Source organism: Acomys russatus, chromosome 27, assembly GCF_903995435.1.
Source record: "Acomys russatus chromosome 27, mAcoRus1.1, whole genome shotgun sequence".
In the NCBI taxonomy this organism is placed as follows: domain Eukaryota; kingdom Metazoa; phylum Chordata; class Mammalia; order Rodentia; family Muridae; genus Acomys; species Acomys russatus.
The window spans coordinates 9,307,236-9,327,657 of record NC_067163.1 but is presented as its reverse complement, the minus strand read 5'-3'; positions in this window follow the sequence as shown (position 1 = coordinate 9,327,657).

Genomic DNA, 20,422 nt, shown 5'->3' with positions numbered 1-20,422 from the left:
AAAAAGGGGAGCACTCCTTTATTGCTGGTGGGAGGTGCAAACTTGTACAATCACTTTGGAAATCAATCTGGCACTTTCTCAGGAAATTGGGAATAGGGCTACTTCAAGACCCAGCTATTCCACTCCTTGGAATATACCAAAAGGATGCTCCACCATACAACAAGGACATCTGTTCAACCATGTTCATAGCAGCTGCATTCATAATAGCCAGAACCAGGAAACAACCTAGATGCCCCTCAACTGAAGAATGGATAAAGAAATTGTGGTACATTTACACAATGGAGTTATTACTCAGATATTAAAAACAAGAAATTCTTGAAATTTGCAGGCAAATGGCTGGAACTAGAAAAGATCATCCTGAGTGAGGTAACCCAGATCCAGGAAGACACACATGGTATATACTCACTCATAAGCAGATATTAGCCACATAATACAGGATAACTGCACTACAATACAAAGACTGATGCACCAGCCAAGGACCTAGACCCTCAGCTCAGATGCAGTAGACAGGCAGCACAGTCTCCTTATGGGTCCCACATATGGGGAGTAGGAACTACTTCTGACATGGACTCTGGATCCCCAACTTTGATCACTTCCCTCTGGCAAGGGAACCACAGAGGAAGAGGATACAGGTAGTCCAGATGAGACTTGATAGGCAGAAGACAGATGTTAGGGGAGGAGGGCTCCCCTTTCTCAGGACTAGGGAGGGGATGGGGGAGGGATATACAATTGGGATGTGAGGAATTCCAACTGCAGAAAAGCAGATAACTTATATTGCTAAACACTACATAGGAATAGCTCTGAAACTAGCTGGGACATGAATGTCTATGCATAGACAATGCTTCTTGTTGGATACAGAATCCCTGTGAATTTTAATTAGATGCCATTCTTCATATAACACAAAGGAAGATTTACAGATGTCTTTTTTTCTGCTCATACAAAGAGCACAGAACCAGCCTTAATTGTTCTGTGCATTACATACACTTTATACATTTATAATTTTAGGACTGCATAATTCTTGTGAGAAAATATATGTTTTCAGAACAAAAGAACTGGACACTGATGCTGGATCAGACCAGACAGGATTCATTTCTCTCAGCATGCTGGACACTGACATCCTGCATCCTTCATGTTCCAGCACCAAGTGCTTCAGTTGCTGATCCTCATCAGGACAGGGCAACACCCAAGAAAGTTTCCAATTCCAATTGGTCCAGCGTTTCAGACTGTCCCACATAGAACTCGAATTAAGCCTGGAATTTCTCAACATTTAGAAACTGGACCACAAATGCTATTCCTAGATTGTTTAAAATTTTTCCTCAGTTTTATTTGGGACCCTACAAAGGTATTATTTGTCTCAAGTCAGCTAGAAGAAACTTTAAGAGAACGATGCCCCATTTCCCTTAAGGGGCATTGAGTAGGTTTTTGGTTTCCGTCTTGTGCTATAGATGTTTATTTTCATTGGGAGTTGGTTAAAAGTTATTATTTGTCTTATTTAGAGAGAAAACAAGATTGGACTCAGGGATGTCATCCCTCTTCTGTATCTTTTATTCTTAGCTTTGGAGACACGGGTTGAAAAGAAAGAAGGGGAGATACAGAAATATATATGGATGATAGGACAAAAAGTAGATTAGTGAATCTACTCCTCAATTTAATGCCTTTATCATTACTCAGGTTATTTTTAATTTACTGACATAGAATTCTATATATAGATGCAAAATAAGTTCAATTTTAGATACATCATTATAGAATTCAAATTTAAGATTATTCTTCATACATTATATATATTTCTACTCTAATATGAGGTATTGTACCCATACAACTCAATTATAATACAAGGTTTACTTCCAATACTTTGAAAGTGATATGACAAGCTGTTTAATTTAAGTAAGTTATACAGCCAAGGACAATACAGGCTGTAAACTTCAAACCCCTACCCAGATCTAGCCAATGGACAGGACATTCTGCACAGTTGAGTGCAGAGTGGGGTATGACTTTCACATGTACTCTGGTGCCTCATATTTGACCATGTCCCCTGGATGGGAGACCTAGTGGCACTCAGAGGAAGGATAGCAGGCTACCAAGAAGAGACTTGATACCCTATGAGCATATACAGGGGGAGGAGGCCCCCCTCAGGCACAGTCATAGGGGAGGGGAGTAAGGGGAAAATGGGAGGAATGGGAGGATACAAGGGATGGGATAACCATTGAGATGTAATATGAATAAATTAATAAAAAAGGAAAAATAAAAAGAAAAATAATATGAAATAAAAAAACAAGTTAATTGTTAGTTGATCAAATCAGGGTTATATCAATTAATGGTCTATTTTTATCAGAAGAATATACATCCTAGATGTAACAGATAGATATGATTCTATAGAAAGATAAGGTAAAATAGCCAGATAAGGTCTTTAAAAGCCTCAGAGACAAACAGAATATGGTATTTAAATATGTTTTTATTTTTTTAAAGATTCATTATAATGAGACAGGTTAACTTCTGGTGACACCAAGCCTACCTCAAAGAAGATGATGAGCATCAAAGAGCCTCCTTAGGGAGATGGCTTCAAATATGGCAAACAAGACAGTGGGCAAAATGTCGTCATTTCTACCACAGACAGAATTCAACCTAAAAAAGGGCAAGCTTGGATGCAGGCAGAGTTGATGGCCAATCTCTACCAAGATAGGGTAAGCAAGTCCTCAATAGTTCCTGCCTCACAAATATGTCTGTCAGATATATTGGGCCAGAAGACTGAAGATGATTCTCCAATGTTATAGAGAATTTTGGGTGACTATTCAGACAGCAAATTGTCTCTGTCATCTCCTCATTTGGGAAGATGCCAACCTGCACTCCCTGTATACTCAGGTAATCAATTTTATTCCTTCTCAGGTCTCTGATGGGGTTGAAGACCAGATAGTTTAGTTCTACAATTAAGCTTAGTTGTTAAGGGGTTAAGATGTTTTTAGTTCTAGATAGATGATTTAAGTTAATAATGATATGATAGTTATTGATTTACATTCAGAATTTTAGATGCCTCAAGATAGGAGAGATGTTTTCTTCAAGGCTGCCAAATACAAATAGCCAAAATACTATGAATGTAACATTTATATAATTCCTTACTGTGTCATGGTTCTTCTTGCTGTAGGTAGCTTATTGCATATATGTGTAGTAATATAAATATATATATATATTAATATTTAATAAAAATTGTAAAAATAAAATACAGAAAGCAAATGAAAAAACACTATTGAGTGCTGTTAGTAAAATTGTATGGTCTGTGAACTATTGAACTATACTGTGATAAAAACTTCAAAATGGAAGAAATCTTATTTGTGGGGGTAGTTACAAAAAGATACAGATTTTCTGAATAGACATCTAACCTGTTCTTTAAAAAAAGAAGAAAGGAGGAAGAGGAAGGAAGAGATGGAGGAAGGAGGGAAGGAAGGAAGGAAGAGGAGAAGGAGGAGGAGGAATTAAGTTGTCCTCTGACCTCCACACAGGGTGCACACTGTGGCACTGGTCACAATGGCACAGGTGCACACACAGGCACAGGAACATGCACCCACACAAACATGCACGTACAGTATATACTCCTGATAACACTGTGAACTTCTATAAAGATAACAAGTACTACATTTTGAAGATTACCACACTGTCATGTAATATCATTTTATTTATTGATAAGGACAGCTCCTTTTCAAACTTAGTCTAGTTCCCCTTCTCACACAGAACTCTAACTTACTTGTGCTGTTTTTTTTTCTAAACACATATGTGATCAAATCTTTCTTTGACTTTGAAAAATATGATTAGTCATCTATATGAACATTCAGAAGATTGATCACTGGAGATGACTCAAACAATTTTAGTGTGTAGTCCTTTAGTGTACCCATTACTTATGGACAGTTAAAAGCACTACAGGCCAGTTTGGCAGGAATTAGTAACCCAATGCCACATCATTAACCCTGAGTGAGAATGGCATGGCTTTTGCTGTTAAGAATGTTAGAAATCTCTAGACCCCTTTTTCCTATTTTATTGACTCATTCTAAAAGCTCAGGGTAAATGGTTGCTTCAAAGCCTCTTGTTTTTCTACCATGTTTTATCACAGTGGTAAGAGGGCATTGCCAGGTTTTCTGGGAGATGACAACTGTGGATAAGAATCAAAAGGAATATTTTGAAGACTTTTAAGCATTTTAAAATCTTATGTCAAGAAAAACAACATTAGAAACCATTCTTTTAAACTTTTCAATTTAAAAGTGCCAGGACTCATTTGACCTCGTGATTGTGTATTTCATTCAAGTGACTGTTTTGCTTAGGATGGCAGAGGTGAGGAGTGTCTTTTTAAAAAGTGCTGTGCCAATCAGCTTTAGAGCTGTCCACAGGATTCACAGCGCAGAATCATCCAGTCTGAGCTTTCAGACAGTAGGCTAAAACTTCATAGGAGAGGAAGTGTCCTCCAATTTGTAAGGTAATCGCTGAAATAAAATTCATCCTCTGTGCGAGGCCATCACAAATTAATATCCTGAGCATTTCAGCTGTTTTCCCAGCTCTTCTGTCTGCAAAGTGGAGATCCCAGGTCTTATCAGCCGCTCTGGTCTGTGTGAATAGTATTTGGTAACGTGGGACACTTCTTAGAGGTAAGAGTCAAGGTCCTGTAGGCCAGGAGGGAAGTCATTGCTATATAAAAGGATACTTCTCTTTCTTATGCCTGCTACAAGCACACACCAGTGAACCCACACCTTTATGCAAATGACAATACTGCACAACCTATGGTTCACCAGCAAACCATAACCTAAAGTCAACAGCAACTTTTGGAAGAACATGTGCCCTTTAAGTTGCTTGTCTCCAGTATTGTGTCATAGCAATAGAAAGCTGACCGGCACCGGCATCTTGGTATGCTCCACATTGTTTTAGAGGAAGATATATAGTACTATAGGATTGGGCTTTTCTGTTGTGGCTGTGTTTATTTTCTTCTGTAATATTGGAGGTTAAACCCTGGGCCTCAAGCCTGTTGGGCTAAACCACATCTCCTGCTTGTTATCTATTTTTATTTTGACAAAGGCGTTGCTAAATTGCTCAGGAAGGTCTCGAACTTGTGGCTTTCCTGCTTCTGCCTTCTGGAAAGTTGGACTGGACATGTGTGCCTGCACCACCACACATTGCTTCTATGTGTGTGTTTAATTGACACATTATAAGACAAAAGTGGAAGCATATTTGCCCCAAGTGTTGGGGGAAGTTTTGGAACAACAGGTTTGTTTTCACTATTTTAATTGCACTTCAAAGCAAAGCATCGTCTCCCTCTTATTTGCCTGTTCAGAAAACCATGCTGATATCCAGCCTGTGTAGGGTCCCAGGAGTTATAAGTCAGGCACAGTCTTCCCTCCATACTCTCCACTCCTCTGAGCCATCCCCTTTTCCCAGTACCTTCTTCTCCATCATGCCCAGGGTTCCCTGCTTCCTAGGGCCTCGTCTCCTTATGTCATCCTATCGTCCTCCTTCCTGGCAAGGGTGCACTGATTTTTCAGCATCCATCTCCTACATACTGACCATCTGCATTCTGACCACTTTGTTATTCTTCCTCATCTGTGTCCACGTAAACTACTCAACCTCTCACCACAAACGGACCAGTACAACGTCTCTGATCCCCACAAGGATGAAGCCCTTTTCCTGCCTCTAACCACAAAGCCCCAACTCCACCTCCTATTGGAGCCTGGGCGACTTCTCATTAGACTCCCTTTTGTCTTGAGAGATTAAATGCTCTCTCATTCCTCTCAGCACTAAAAGACTCTCTCTCTCTCTCATCTTCACCTAATATCTCCTCTTGATGTGTTCCATCTCTCTTTGATGTCATATCTCTATGTCCACCAGTTTCAAACCTTGGGCCCATTCAGAGCCCAGTGATACATTTTCCATTTTTTTAATTTTCTCCAAGCATATCCACTTTGCTTGCAGTCATCTTTTCTCCCATTTCATGATCGAGTTGATATTTTTGTTACTATTATTTGTGTGTGTTAATATTTGCATACACAAGCACATGTGCCCATACATTCACAGTCACACATCCATACACACATGCGTGCACGCACGCATGCACACACACACATACACATACACACATTCATGTTAATTCACACATGTACATATTCATACTTAGTCAAATTCATGTATATATGCATACCTCTATCTTTTTCTACTTTTACTGTTATCAAATGCTCACTTACTAGTAGAAGCATATTCTAGTTCTATAAAGTCTTCTTGCAACTGGTCCTATAGTTTCTATATGGACAATGTCCCCTAATGACCATGCACTGAAGCCTAGATGCCCAAGGTAGAGCTATTGGGAGGCACTATGGAGGTGGGGGCTAGTAAGAGACCCTACTATTACAACATAGATACCCTCAGAGGAGATTATCAGTCTCTCTTGGCTTGTGATGTGAGCACTGTCTATGGCTCACACCCCTGCCCTGATATACTGCCCTCAGCAGAAGGCCAATGCAGGGTGGGAGTGGGGGTGGATCTGACCATGGTTTGAACTTCAAACTATGAGCCAAATAAACTTTTCTCACCATGTGATGAGTTACAACTGGTATAAGCAATGACACTGTAGGAAGCACGTGATGAGTCAGAAAGTGTAGGACACACACATGTAGGTCCTGGACAGCTGACAAAAGGCTCAGCATGCATCCCAGGCTGAGGCTGTGGGCAGCACTCTGGATATGAAGCTCCAGTGTTCTGAGAAGCTCAGGCTTGCTGGAGCTCAGAGGAGGTGGCACGAGCAAACAAGAGGAACGTCTTTTATCACTACTCGGCAATGGTTTTGTGATTCTGAAGAATGCCGCATGAAGTTCTCTAATGGACAAAATAGAGTTGCCATATTGTTTTGCAGTAAACACAGGGGCATTTACACAAAAACTAAGGCTGTTAGGTTAATTAGCAACATCTAAGATTGTGATGCAACTGCCCAACAGCTGACTAACAGGTTATAAATACACTGATGTCACAAAGATGCCATTATGATAGTTATAGAAAGATGATAGACAGATTAGATAGGTAGGTAGATAGGTAGATAGATGACAGATAAATAGGTGATAGATCAATAGATTAGATAGATGATAGATATGATAAATTATAGATGAGAGATATGATAGATGACAGACAGGTATGATAGGTAGATATGACAGACATAAATATGAATGAGAGAGAGACAGAGAGAGAGAGAGAGAGAGAGAGAGAGAGAGAGAGAGAGAGAGAGAGAGAGAGAGATGATAGTAAACTTGCTGTCCTGGAACTTAGGTTAACAACCTTAAGTCCACTGGTTCTCAACTGTCCTAATACAGTCTCTCATGTTGTGGTGACCCTAACTATAAAACTATTTTGTTGTCACTTCATAACTTTAAATTTCTCTACTGTTATAAATCTTAACATAAATATCTGATATGTAACGTGTCTGATATGTGATGCTTGTGAAAGGGCCATTCAACCCCCAATGAGGTCATGACCCACAGGTTGAGAACCACTGTTTCAGTCCATTGTGTAGCCTATGAGACCAGCAGGCTAAGCCAAAAAGCTTAGAAGTGTGTGAGTAACACCACCAAGTTAACAATGAAACCGAAGGCCTCAAGGGGTAAAATTCCACATGAATGTTATTAAATCCATTAAATCCTCCAGGTTCACTGCTTACTGGCTTGCTCCCTTTGGCTTTCTCTGCCTGCTTTCTTATACAATGCAAGACCACCTACCCAGGAATGGCACCACCCACGGTGACCTGGGCCCTCCCACATCAACCACCAATTAAGAATAGTCCAATCTATTGGGGACATTTTCTCAATTGAGGTTCCCTCTTCCCAAATTACTCTAGTGTGTGTCACATTGATAGAGGTGGGGGGAGGAAGGAAGGAAGGAAGGAAGGAAGAAAGGAAGGAAGGAAGGAAAGAAGGAAAGAAGGAAGGAAAGATGGATGAAATTAATCAGGACAATACATATGTGGATGTATGACAGACGATGAGCAATAGACAAACAAGTGATAGATACATGACAAATAGATAAGATATATATACACAGATAGGTCTGTTCACATATATTCAAACACAGCATACTTATGAACTTACAGAAGGGATATTCTAAGGATCTGCTTCATGTGACAGCAAAACTGTCAAATCTGAGTCCTTAAGAAGAGGGGCAGTCTTGAAAACCCACAGTACCTCTTCTAAGCTCACATGTTGTAAGGGACACTACCTTGCTCAATCTACTGATTTCCAGTAAGTCCACAACAGATAAACACAGTTGTTTAACAAAACTGGTCCACTTGTGAAGACTATTGAGGGTGCCCCTACTTGAGATGGTGGTTCTCCTTCAGAAAGTGTACATTTTTCTTGCCATGACCTCAATACCTGAAGTCAAATGACATCACCCATGTCTTCAAGTCTATCTTTTGCCAAGCAAAACCCTTCTTTTAATGTGACCATGTGTTTGCATTAAATAATGTTTCTCCTTTGGGATGCCATTTGAGGCAGGCAACTCCCTGCATTCTTTTTGAAATGCATCTCTACTAGAAAAGATCATCTTGTTAAATCATGGTTTCTCTAGGAGCTACAGAGAAAGGCAAAAAGACAATAAGCTGCATCTTTAGATGATGGATCATGAGGGGCACCCCTGGCTTGGCATTGCTCTACATCTAGGCTGCTGGCGGTTGAAAGCAACATTCCTGCATGGTCATCGCTCACAATTTGCTCATGACACAGCATCCATCCCTGACCACGGGAAACAGCTTGCTTGCTTTCCTTCTCAAGAACACAAGAGAAATGCACAAGCAATTCATAAGGTGCTTAAGCAAGATGGAAAGGGCAGACAGTAAGATTTTAGGCCATTTCAGGAACTCAGATTCATGCTGGTGATAGATATTAAATGCACTAGGAAGCATGCATGTCCTCATTGTGACCCAGCTTACCCTGTGGCTCCTTATTCAGTAAAAAAGAATTCTATTCTCACTTGATTTCTGATAGCCTATCAGTAAAACACACACACAGAGAGAGAGAGAGAGAGAGAGACAGACAGACAGACAGACAGACAGACAGACAGACACAGACAAAGACAAAGACAGAGACAGAGAGACAGAGAAAGGGAAATTAGGAGCAAACAAGAGTTAATTCCTTTGAAAAATATATTCAAATTTTGAAACTATGTATTTTCATTTGCATATTTTCATAGACTGGTTTCACAGTTATATTTTGTCATCTGTTGTTTTTTGTGGAAGAAAGGATTCCAGATACCAGCTGTATTAAGAAAAAGTATCCTTTTTGTGCCCTGTTTAAAGGCAGCAACACAAAGTTGACATTTCTAGTTCACACTATGAGGATAAATACTTATTTATCGCCTATCGTCTGAGGTTTTAAATTCACATTAACGGTTTGTGTAATTTGTGATATTTTGGGAACTCTGTCTCTGGTGTAGTTCACTGACATAGAAAGTACACCAATTCACTAGTTACTGCTTTACTGTAGCTAACCTTTTTGTAAGATCTGTCTGTTGTGGTTTGGACATGAAACGTCTCCCACAGGCTCATGTGTTGGGGAGGTTTGGGACTTTTAGGAGGTGGAGCCTTGCTGGAGGAGGAATGGCACTCAAGGAGCTTCCTGTATGTGGGTAAATGTGATCAGCAAATTCCCTGCTCCTCCCCACGCCTCCCTTGCCCAGTGCCATGGTTTCCCTTCTGCCCTGGACTGTATCCCTCTGGAACAGTAAGCTGCAACAAACCCTTACCTGCCCCCATCCCCATGCTTCTATATGCTGGCATATCTTATAACAGCAACAGAAAGGGTCGTAACTGCTTTTCAATTTCATGAGCACATGGATATTTATTTAAGCACGAAAAATATGACATACTATGAGCACATGTGGCACAGGCATAGCCACTGGACTCGGTGAAGAGTCATGAAGCCAGCACAGCTCCTTGACACAGTTCCAACAAAGCTGAGTGGATTGCTACAGTCACTGTCCTTCTATCTGTAACTTCCGAGTTTTGGTCTTTGCATGTTGCATTATTGGGGACTTTCTGCATTGTGGTTCATTGTGATTCAATGTATGTCTTTCCCTGAGAAAAAGTATGTCTGAGTATTTTTAGGAAAATCCTAAAATTAACCTTATGTGGCCACTATTTGGAAGTCTTCTGTATGCCCTGGAGATCATTAAATACAGATAAGGACATAGCTGGTTGAGGCCATTACTCCAGGAATCTTCTTGGGGTATCTGCCCCTGAGCTAACTCAAACAGTGTAATTGATGCAGGGTAAACAGAGACAACTGACAAACCCTGAGTGAACAGGAGAATAGGTTATAGATTCAAGGTCTCTTTTTATAATACGCTTAGAGTTCTCCCAAAATGTAGGCTTAAAGAAAGGAGGCCATACAGGAATCACCCCTGCAGAAATAAAATTCAGTAAATAACATATGTAAACCTTCTCTATGTTATAACTAGATGATGAACTATATAGTAAAAGAAGTTAGGTATTAGTATCTGTTATTCGTAAAAAGACTGGTTCATATATTTTCTGTGTGTCGAGTGCTCTCAAACTACAAACACTGCCAACCTAAAAGTAGGTGTTTGCTTTAGCAATGACATTTTTTAGATTCTTTAGATTAGAGTTATGGGGATAATAACAACAACAACAACAACAATAATAATAATAATAATCTGTCTTGTTTATATTTTCTAATTGTGATTTCTAACTGAACTTGTAACCCTGTACATGTAGTGAAAACTCAAACACATACTCTATACCACTTAGATAATCATTAGTCTGTCCCTGTTCTGCAAAACTTGTATAAATAAAGAAGCACCTGCTTGCTAGTAAGTCAAGAGCCACAGAAGTGGCATGATTGCTAGACAGTCAGAGCTGCTACATTCCCCTGATCAATCCCCTGATCATCACCTGACTCACTCCTTCCCGTCACAGGAGAAGGCCCCTCAGGATGGCCCTGGCATGTGTAGATGGTTTTGAACACCCCAAGGTCCCATAGCAGACAATGGTTAGGTCATCCAGTCCATTTCAGTGCTGACACTGTCCACCTGGAGGTAGGGTCAGGTTCCCAGATTGGGGCTCTGTTCCCAAGCCTGACCTCACCCCATCATTTTGGATGCCAATCAGAGTCTTGGGTTATTTTACACAAGCTTTCAGCCAACCAGCTTTGATACAATGGTTATTTATTGCCAGGTCTGCTCCTTGGTTTGATCACAGAACTCAGATCAACAGTTATTGTCAGGACATTACTGGAAAGAGATGCCCTGAGGAAGGCACACAGACAGGGACCAGAGTTAGCTATGGTTTTGATTTTTGGTTTTGTTTTCATGTGTGAAAGGGGGAGCTCACTGTTCTGACAAATTCTTTTATTATTTAATGTCAAAGTTTGTTAAGGCAAAGTGTTAAAATATGGCAGGGGGAATTGGATATAATTTGGTTGAAAGTCGTTCTATTCTTTTGGAATCCTTGGGGAATTGTCTGCTAACTCCCTCACCTCTGGGACTGACAGAGCTTAGCAACCTTATGCCCTGGCTCTCTACCTTATCACACAGCCCCTGGATCAAGAATAAGAAAGGACATTGTGATGAAAGTGCAAAGGCAGCTAGAATTCTCTACTTATGGCCAGGAACAGTGGAGACCTGGAGACTCGGACCGCCATTCGCCTCTCCCTCCTCACAATGGAAACAAAAGAAGGAGGTCCAGGTGGGGCTCTGGCCACTACCATCTCCTCCCACAGGATCTGGGGACCAGTACCCCCAACATCTTGAACCTCAAACTCGTTATGGCAAAACTGAGGGTAGAAATGCCGGCTTTGAAGTTTGGGTGAGGTTTGGCAGACATTAACCACAGAGGATAATGGCAACACCACTGAACACTACTCGGTAAGTACCAGCTAACCACAGATGGTGTTCACCTCAGTACTCCGCGCAGCCGAGACCAAGCAGTGGCCCCGGGTCAAGCAGAAGCCATCTGCCAAATAGATCAGGAGATTATTTGAACGGAAATGGTTACAAGCAGGGAAAATGTCATCACTTCTGTAAAGAAAATGAAAGGGGGAAAGATAATAAAGAACGAACAAAGGGAGGGAGGCAAGGCAGGAGGAAGCAATGGTATTTTACTTTTCAAAATACTATCTCAGTTAATTATTTAAATAATAGGATCAAATACAAATATATGTTTTTATGTCCTGCCTTAAGTTATTTGAATAATATATAAACAACACATTAAGAACTATCTAGACAAAAACCACCTATAGTTTCAAACGTGAACAGCACAACTCTGTAAAACGCAACTCTTCTTCTCGTGGTTGGATGGATGGAACCCGGGCCCTTCCTCACGCAGATCACACAAGTCCTGCCCCATCCCCAGAAAAACATTTGTGATCGAAGGCCTGACACAATAACTTATTAGTAACTATATTCTTAACCTAACTCTACTTTTAATAACTCAGTGAACTTTAAAAATAATGCTCCTCCTCTAGCAGCTTGTGAGTAAGGCTTTGTCCCTGTCCTCAGCCGCTGTCCTAGTATCGACCCTTCCCTGGGAACACTTTGCTGATTGACAGTTCCAGCACCTGTGCAAGGAGCCCACGCACTCAGAACAAGCTCCCGCCCACCCACCCCTCCGTGGCCTCAGGTGTTCTCTGTCTGCCCTTATTTGAAGCAGCGTGAGACAGTATCATTGCTTTCACATGTGATGTTCACCTAAACACCTTACCAACAAGTTAGAGCTGGCTGGCGTTCCCCATGTTCTGAGCGGCCATGTCTTGAAGTAGGGTCCTTTTCCTTCCATCACAAGAGCTGCCCCCTCCCCGCCCCCCCGTTAGTGTCTCCTTAGGCGCAGTCCTGTTGGTGGGTTACATCGCCTTGCGGCTTCTCTCTTTTACTGACTTCTTTTTATTTGCTTCGCGTAGAAGGCCGTAGGCATCATTTAAACTTTCCCTTGGCATAGGAGGTCAAGCTGGTTCTTCCTTTGCTTCTGGTTTTGCAAGGTATTGTCCCTGTGTCCTCGGAGCCATCGCTGTAGATCCGAGTTCAGCCTTAGCCCAGCTGCTGTGTTGCTGCTTTCAAGCGGCGGGCCTCTGTCTAGGTCACAGCAGTTTAACTGCAATGTTATTGTGAGAGTCACCCTGTGCTCCTCCAACATTTCCATATAATGTATAATATACAACGATATATTAATGATTTATATAATATATATATATAAAGAGTTATATGTAGATATAAGTATAGATATGACTCAGTTCCCTTTTCTTTGTTTTTGTTTTTTGTTTTTGTTTTTTGTTTGTTTGTTTGTTTGTTTTTCGAGACCGGGTAACTCAGTTCCCTTTTCTTACAGCCTGGCTAGGATGCTATACCCTCAAATCTCTACTTGTTGATCCTGTAACCCATCCAGAGTCCCCAAACTCCTCCTGGTTTCTCTGCTCAAAGTCCAGTCAAACTGCAAAGGGTCCTCTAGCGTCTGGTATCTTGGGACTCTTTGAAGAGAACCGCCCAACACCAAGGAAACAGCAGCATCCATCTGCTTTTCCCTTCCTCCCTTTCTGGGGTCTTGGCCAGTTAAGTGCCATTTACATAGTTTTCTGTTCCAGGGTGTTTGTTGCTGTTGTTGTTTGTTGTCTTGTTTCCGGCAGGACCGAGCAAGAGCGTGTTCACTGCACGCACAGCTTCACGGGAATATGAAATGCAACTTCTAATCACAGAACTTTAATGATGATGTTAACAATTTAATTATCTTTGCTTTGAAAATTACAAAATCCAGTCGCATTTCATCTTGCCACACTCCTTCCAGCACCTGACAGTGAGTCTGAATGTGAGGACAGCTTCACAGTGAGCAGGGAAATCATAAAGATAGATGACTCCATTTAAAAGGTTTCGGTGTGCTGGCAAAGTGCCCTTACTTTGACGATTCTTCATCTTTCCCAAAGAGAAAATAAATTACACATTTAGATATGTGTTCAGTTCACATCATCATGGAAGATGCTTGAATGACAAGCCCTTGATTCTGCATCTAAAAGGCTCCTAGGTGATGCCTGCGTTTTAATGAGCTAAATGGCATACTTTACAAGATCACTTGTCTTTAAAAATCCATATGATAAAAGATGCATCAATGACCAAATGCAGCCCATAAAAAAAATCACATTCAGTTTACACTGAATCGCTCTGACTAGCTATACTTGAAGTTTCTTTGAACTCTTAACCTTCAAGGACCTTCAAATGATATAGCCAATTTAAAGTACAGGTACCCTGGCTGGAAAGCCCCAAGATCTAATAAAAAAATATTATAAAGGTAAAAGACCCATGCTGGACAGGGATTAATAAGCTTTAATAATGTATCTTATTTCCTTTGAGATAAAAATAATTTTTAAATGGAAATCACAAGATCACCCGCAGGATCACTGGGATGACTCTTTAAAATACACCAAAGTTCCAGAGGAATTCAGGATGCTGGGGTCTAAGTTGACTTTCACATCTATCTGAAGGCCCTCTGATTAGATAAAGCCTTGCTTTGAGATCAATGCCCATTCCCCCCCCCCCCCCGGCCCATACCCGCCCCCCCGCCCCCGCTTCCCCCAGGCTTGTCCTCCATACAGCTTCTTGTTTGGTCGCCTTAGGTTAATATGACATACACTTCCCCACCTGATCATTTCTTGTTGCTTTTCACTTTCCTTTAAAGTCTTATTAAGGAGCAGTTTACATCCTTCACAATTCACCCGCTGAGTGTGTACACTTCAGCATGCTCACAGAGTCACATGGCCTACACCACACCCAATCGCCGAATATTATCATTATCTGGGAAGATGTTGGGCTCCTGACTTCACGTCCCTCAGTTTTCCCTCTCCCTACCTCTGCTTCCTGCCTCCACCTCCACAGAGGTATAGATCCTGCACCCCATGACCTTTGTGACCTTTGTGTCTTTCTCTGGACATGTTCTCTTCAAAGCTCATTCAAATCATAGCATATCTCAATAAATTCCCTTCATTTTATTGTCATATAATATTGTCATGTAGATATACACATTTTACTTACCTATCTGATGGCATTATACTTACCCTCACATTTTTATTACTATGAGTAACGTGAGGTTATGCCTCAACATGGCCTCTTTTGTGTACCCAGGAATTGACTGTACAGTGACTATGACTGGCCCTTTATGGAGTCTTATGCCTTCTTAAAGTGTCTACACCATCTGACAGTCCCAACAGTGTATAAGGGTTGCAATTACTCTGTATTTTTGTCCCCACTTCTTAGCTCAATTTGGTGTAAGTCCTGCCAATGTAGGCAGATGTGAAGTGATGTGATGAATCACTAAAGAAAGGTCTAATTTTCACTTTTCTGATGCTCAGAGATATTTATCAGCTCTGTGTGCTCATTGGCCATTAGCATATCAGCTTGGGAATATCTGTTCCAATCCTGTGTCTTTGAAGTATATTTGATGCATATAAAATATATGTGACAGATGGGTAGCATAAGAATTTAGTGAGCGCTGTGAACAGTGTTACTCTATTCAGAAGTACAATATAAATACCAGCTGTCCCCGAATGTGCTTGAGTTTATTCTTGCCTTCCTCTTCCTCTCCCACCTCCTCTCTTCAGAGTAGCTCTCTTATCTTTGTCTTCATGCTTTGTTTAAATTTCCTCACCCACTTTAATATATACAAAATTTGTCGTCTGGTTTTGCTGAGACTAGCAATTATGAGGACGGAGAAGAAGAGATGGCTTGGTGCCTAAGAGCATGTGCTCTTGCAGAGTACCCAAAGTCGGCTCCCAGCACCCATGTCCGGTGGCTCACAGGTCACTGTGAGTCCTGTTCCAGAGGATCTGATGCACTCTTCTAGCCACCACAGGCACTGCAACACACATGCACACACTCACAAAGCTAATACACACAGGTATACATAATTTAAAATAATACTTTCTGGGATTTTATACTTTTGGTTTTTTAAATGCCATTTTCTAATATTCACACACGTGTTGATATTCAGCCATAAATGATGCTGTTAGTTGTTGGATGAGTGGCATCATGCCTTTCCTGTCCCTATAAATATTCTTCCTATAGGACCCTGCATTTGTACCTGTGTTTTACCCCTCCCATTCACCATGTGTTTGTCTTTAATTGACCAAACCCCATCAAACATAGCATCTCGCCAGAAATTAATCTTCTGTAGCCCTCTTGATAAAACGGTCTTTATTTGCATGGTGGTATATTCATGTGTGTGCAGGTGCATTCTCATGTGTGTGTGCCTGTACATGTGGAAGCCAGAGTTCGAACTCAGTTGTTGTTTCTTAGATACTGCCCACCTTGTTTTGAGGCAGGGTCTCTCACTGGCTTGGAACTCACCACGCAGGACAGGCTGGTAGCCAGTAAGCCTGCGGGATCAACCTGTCTCATTTCCCTAGAGCTAAGGTTGCAAGGGAGAGCCAGCATGCTCACCTTTCTTTTCACATGGGTTCTGAGACCAGGCTTGCATCTTCATGCAGCAGCAACTTCCTCAGCCTCCAACACAGAATTAACCAGGACCCAGGTTCTGTTCCCTCCATTCATGGCTACAGATGAACTCTGGGCATATAGGCTGGCCACTGGGTTTTGGGTTTTGCTACCCTGTCTTAGATCCTCTTTATGCTGGTTGTATGGCTTTTCCTTATTTAATTGTAACCTCTTTTCAAGATATAATTACTTTTGCTATACAGGTTACAAATAAAAACTTTTTAATTTAAATAATTTATTCAGATTATATCTAAACTGTTATCCCTTCATTGTATCTTCTCATTCCCCCCTTCTTCCTTCTTTCATCCTGTTCCCCTCCCCTGGTCTGTGACAGAAGGGGACCTCCTCCCCTACCGTATGATCACAGCCTATCAGGTCTCATCCTAGTAGCCTGCTTACTCTTCCTCTGTTTTTATACCTACATTATAATATTCTTTTTTACTTTAGAGTATCCTTTTTTACCTCGATGTATCTGTTCTGTTTCACTTTGCACAACGTGTTTTAAGGTGGTCTGTTTCTTTGAGGGGGTTGAGAATTTCAAGACAGAGTTTCACTGGCTGTTCTGGACCAGGCTGGCCTTGAACTCACAGAGATCTGCCTGCCGCTGCCTCTCAAGTGCTGGGATTAAAGGTGTGCGCCACTCCCCTACTGTCTGGCAAGTGTTGCTTTTTTTATTTTAAGTCTGAAACCCACCACTATCAATTCCTGCCCATGCCCTGGGGAGGGGTGTGTGCTTCTGTCTTCCCATCATGCCCTGGGTGGTGGCTATCTGTGCTGTCCCCCATGAAACCCTGCAGCTCTCTGCTGTCTATGCATGCTCCTGGACTCTCAATGACAGGTTCTGTAATTCCCTTTGCTTTGTCCTTTTTACCAATATTGCTTGGGGGGATTTTCAGCCTTTTACAATGTGTACATTTTAGAATCTGCTTATATGTTTTATTTCCTTTTTTACTATTTTGTAACACCCGAGGTCTATTTAGGTCCCTGAAAGTCTAAACTGCCTAGCAAGGACCTGTTTAACTTCATAACTTTAGTGTGGGTAGCAGTGAGACAGATGAGAAAGAGATCACCTCTCAAACGGGGAAGGTGAAGGTGTGCCAGGCCACTAAGTTCATTTAAGAAATTTACACTTGCCTCTGCCGCTTAAAGCCTCACAAACTCCCAATGGTACCACTCTGAGGACCAAGACGCCAGCATTTAAATATTTGTATGGAGAGATACTTTAGACCTTATGTAAACCATAGCACCAAGTATTAAGGAAATAATAGCCTACATTCGTATTAATTTCTACATACTGGGAGCCCTACAGTAGTAGAAATTAACCACACTTGGGCCCAGACTCTCCTTGACTACAGTATCCCTCAGCGCGTTTTAATGATGCCTGCCATGTTGATACACAGTTTTGAACACGTGCTGTTCGTTTTATGTTTAAATCCTCTGTGTTGTAAATGGTATTTTAAGCTACTCCTTCTTGCATTTGCTTGGTTTGCAAGGTTCCCAGGGAAGCAGGCAACATGCTAGGAGGTGCGCTGAGCCAGCAGACATGCTCAGCAGAGGCCTCTGTATCTTCCCCAAAACTGGTTTTATCATAGGCTTTCCACATTTAGCTCTTCTGAGTTAAGGAAGCCCATGATACTAGAAGTCCTTCTGAGTAGATTAATGTATGTCACATTTTATTAAGGGCTCTAGATCTACTGTGATAGCTAAACTTTCCCCTTTTTAAATCTGGAGTGAGCTCAATAACATCTACTGTTTTTTCTTCTAATTGCCTATCTCTCTATAAGGAAACAAAATGAACTTGAAAAGTCTGTGTTTTCGTATAATCTTGACTTCTTTAGAATGGTAAGACTTCACTTCTGAATTTTAAGAGTGTCCTGGCATTTTGTTTTCCCTGAAGCTGTCCTATGGCTTTGGCATCCACGCCATCCCAGCTCAGTGACTTAGAAAAGTAAGTCACTCTTGCCTCTCTGTTTGGGGAAGTTTGGGCTTGTCTTTGAAGGCCGGGTGGAAGTCATCCGTAAAATTATCTGAGTATGGTAGCACTCGCCTGTAAAATTATCTGAGGCTGGGAAATTCCCCTGGGAATCTTTTAAACCACCAACTTCATTTCTTTAATAAGATTATTTAGACCTCCACAGTCTTAAATCACTTGTGGCAGGGTTTTCCATTTATTAACTGACACTTTTGTAAAGATTTGTACTTTATTTGACATTTATAAAATAAAGAAGTTTGTCTCTTATTATGAGAAATTAACATAATATTACCTCTTTCCTGAATTTTAATATGTTGCTCTGTCAAAGCTTGTTTTGGTGTTATCATCTCCGTTTCTTGTTTCTTTTTTCTTTTTTACTGTATTTACCGTGTCATGCTTATTTTTATGTATCTATTTTGAATACTGGGACCTACAGGTCCTCTGTGTGATCTGTGAAATGTTAAGGGTTTTGTTGTTTTAACTGCCCTACTTTATGCATGGCCCTCTTCTTTTTATTACATCTTTACACTTATTTTTATATTCTGCCTTTGTTTTTGATGTATAATATTTCCATAATTTTCTCCTTCCCGTGCCTTCACCCAGTTTCGTCTTTTACATAGTCTAAATTTTTGACGAATGTTTTCATTAAGTGTAAGAAATAATAGGTGTCACTATGACATTTTCACACACATCTTTCATGGTACCTTGCTCCCCTCTACCCTCTTTAAGCCTCTCCCTAAAGAGGCTGCTTTCTGCTTTCTACACATGTGCACACATGTTCACATACGTGTTTCCATCCAGCCACCCCCCCTTGATTCTGTTTATACCCCTTCCCCCTTGATATGATCCATCTTCCATTATCACGTCTTATATAACTGTTTCAATCTAGAGTCGCATATGAGAGAGAACACACCGTCTTGGGGCCTCTGAACATGGCTTCTTTGCTCAGCATGCTGAGCTCCAGTCCTATTCATTTCCTTAGAGCTGGCATGGCTCCTTTTTCCTGCCCTGGAGGACAAGCATGTTCTCCAAAAGGTTCAGGTGCACCTGACACACCCTTCATCAGATGCTGCGTGAAGGGTTCTGAGAGAGACAAGGACAGAGGCCAAGGTAAGGGTCAAAGAAAAACACAATTAAGAGCAAAGCCTGAGAGGCCACAAGGACAGAGATGAGAGATCTGTCTGTCTGTCTGACTGTGTTCTGGGTGATGAGAGAGCTGTCTGTCCATCTGACTGTGTGCTGGGTGATAAGAAAGCTGTCTGGTTGGCTGTGTACCAGATGATAGCAAAGCTATTTATCTGACTGTGTACTAGGTGATGACAGAGCTGTCTGTCTAACTGTGCAGCAGATGATGACAGAACTGTCCATCTGACTGTGTACCAGGTGATGACAGAGCTGTCCATCCATTTGACTGTGTGCCAGGTGATGACAGAGCTGTCTGACCATGTGCCAAGCGATGAGAGAGCTACCCATCTGACTGTGTGGTGGATAACGACAGAGCTGTCCATCTGTCTGACTGTGTGCCAAGTGATGAGAGAGCTATCCGTCTGACCATATGCCAGAGGCCTGAGTACAGAGTTTGCAAGTCCAGCTACTCTGTGCCGTATGGACAATTGAGCAGTCATAGCCTAGACTGCCACGCCTGCTCTCATCCTGAAGACAGGGTCATGAGGTAAGCTCCTGTCCACTTTAGTGAACTATCCAGCATTGGAGCCAATGAGGAGAAAAGACTGACCACAAAATGCAAGACAAAGCTCCATGGAGTTCCCTAATTAGAGAGACCTTCAGAACTTTCTGGAATATGACTGAGGGGCAAGTGGCTTGCTCTGAGGTCCCAGCCTAAAACTAATTCACAAAAACACATACAACAAGGCTGTTTGACTGGTTTTGAGAAAAGACAAATAAAAAGCAAACAGCTAATGATCCCAAGCGGGCACCAATCTTAGGGTGATCTCC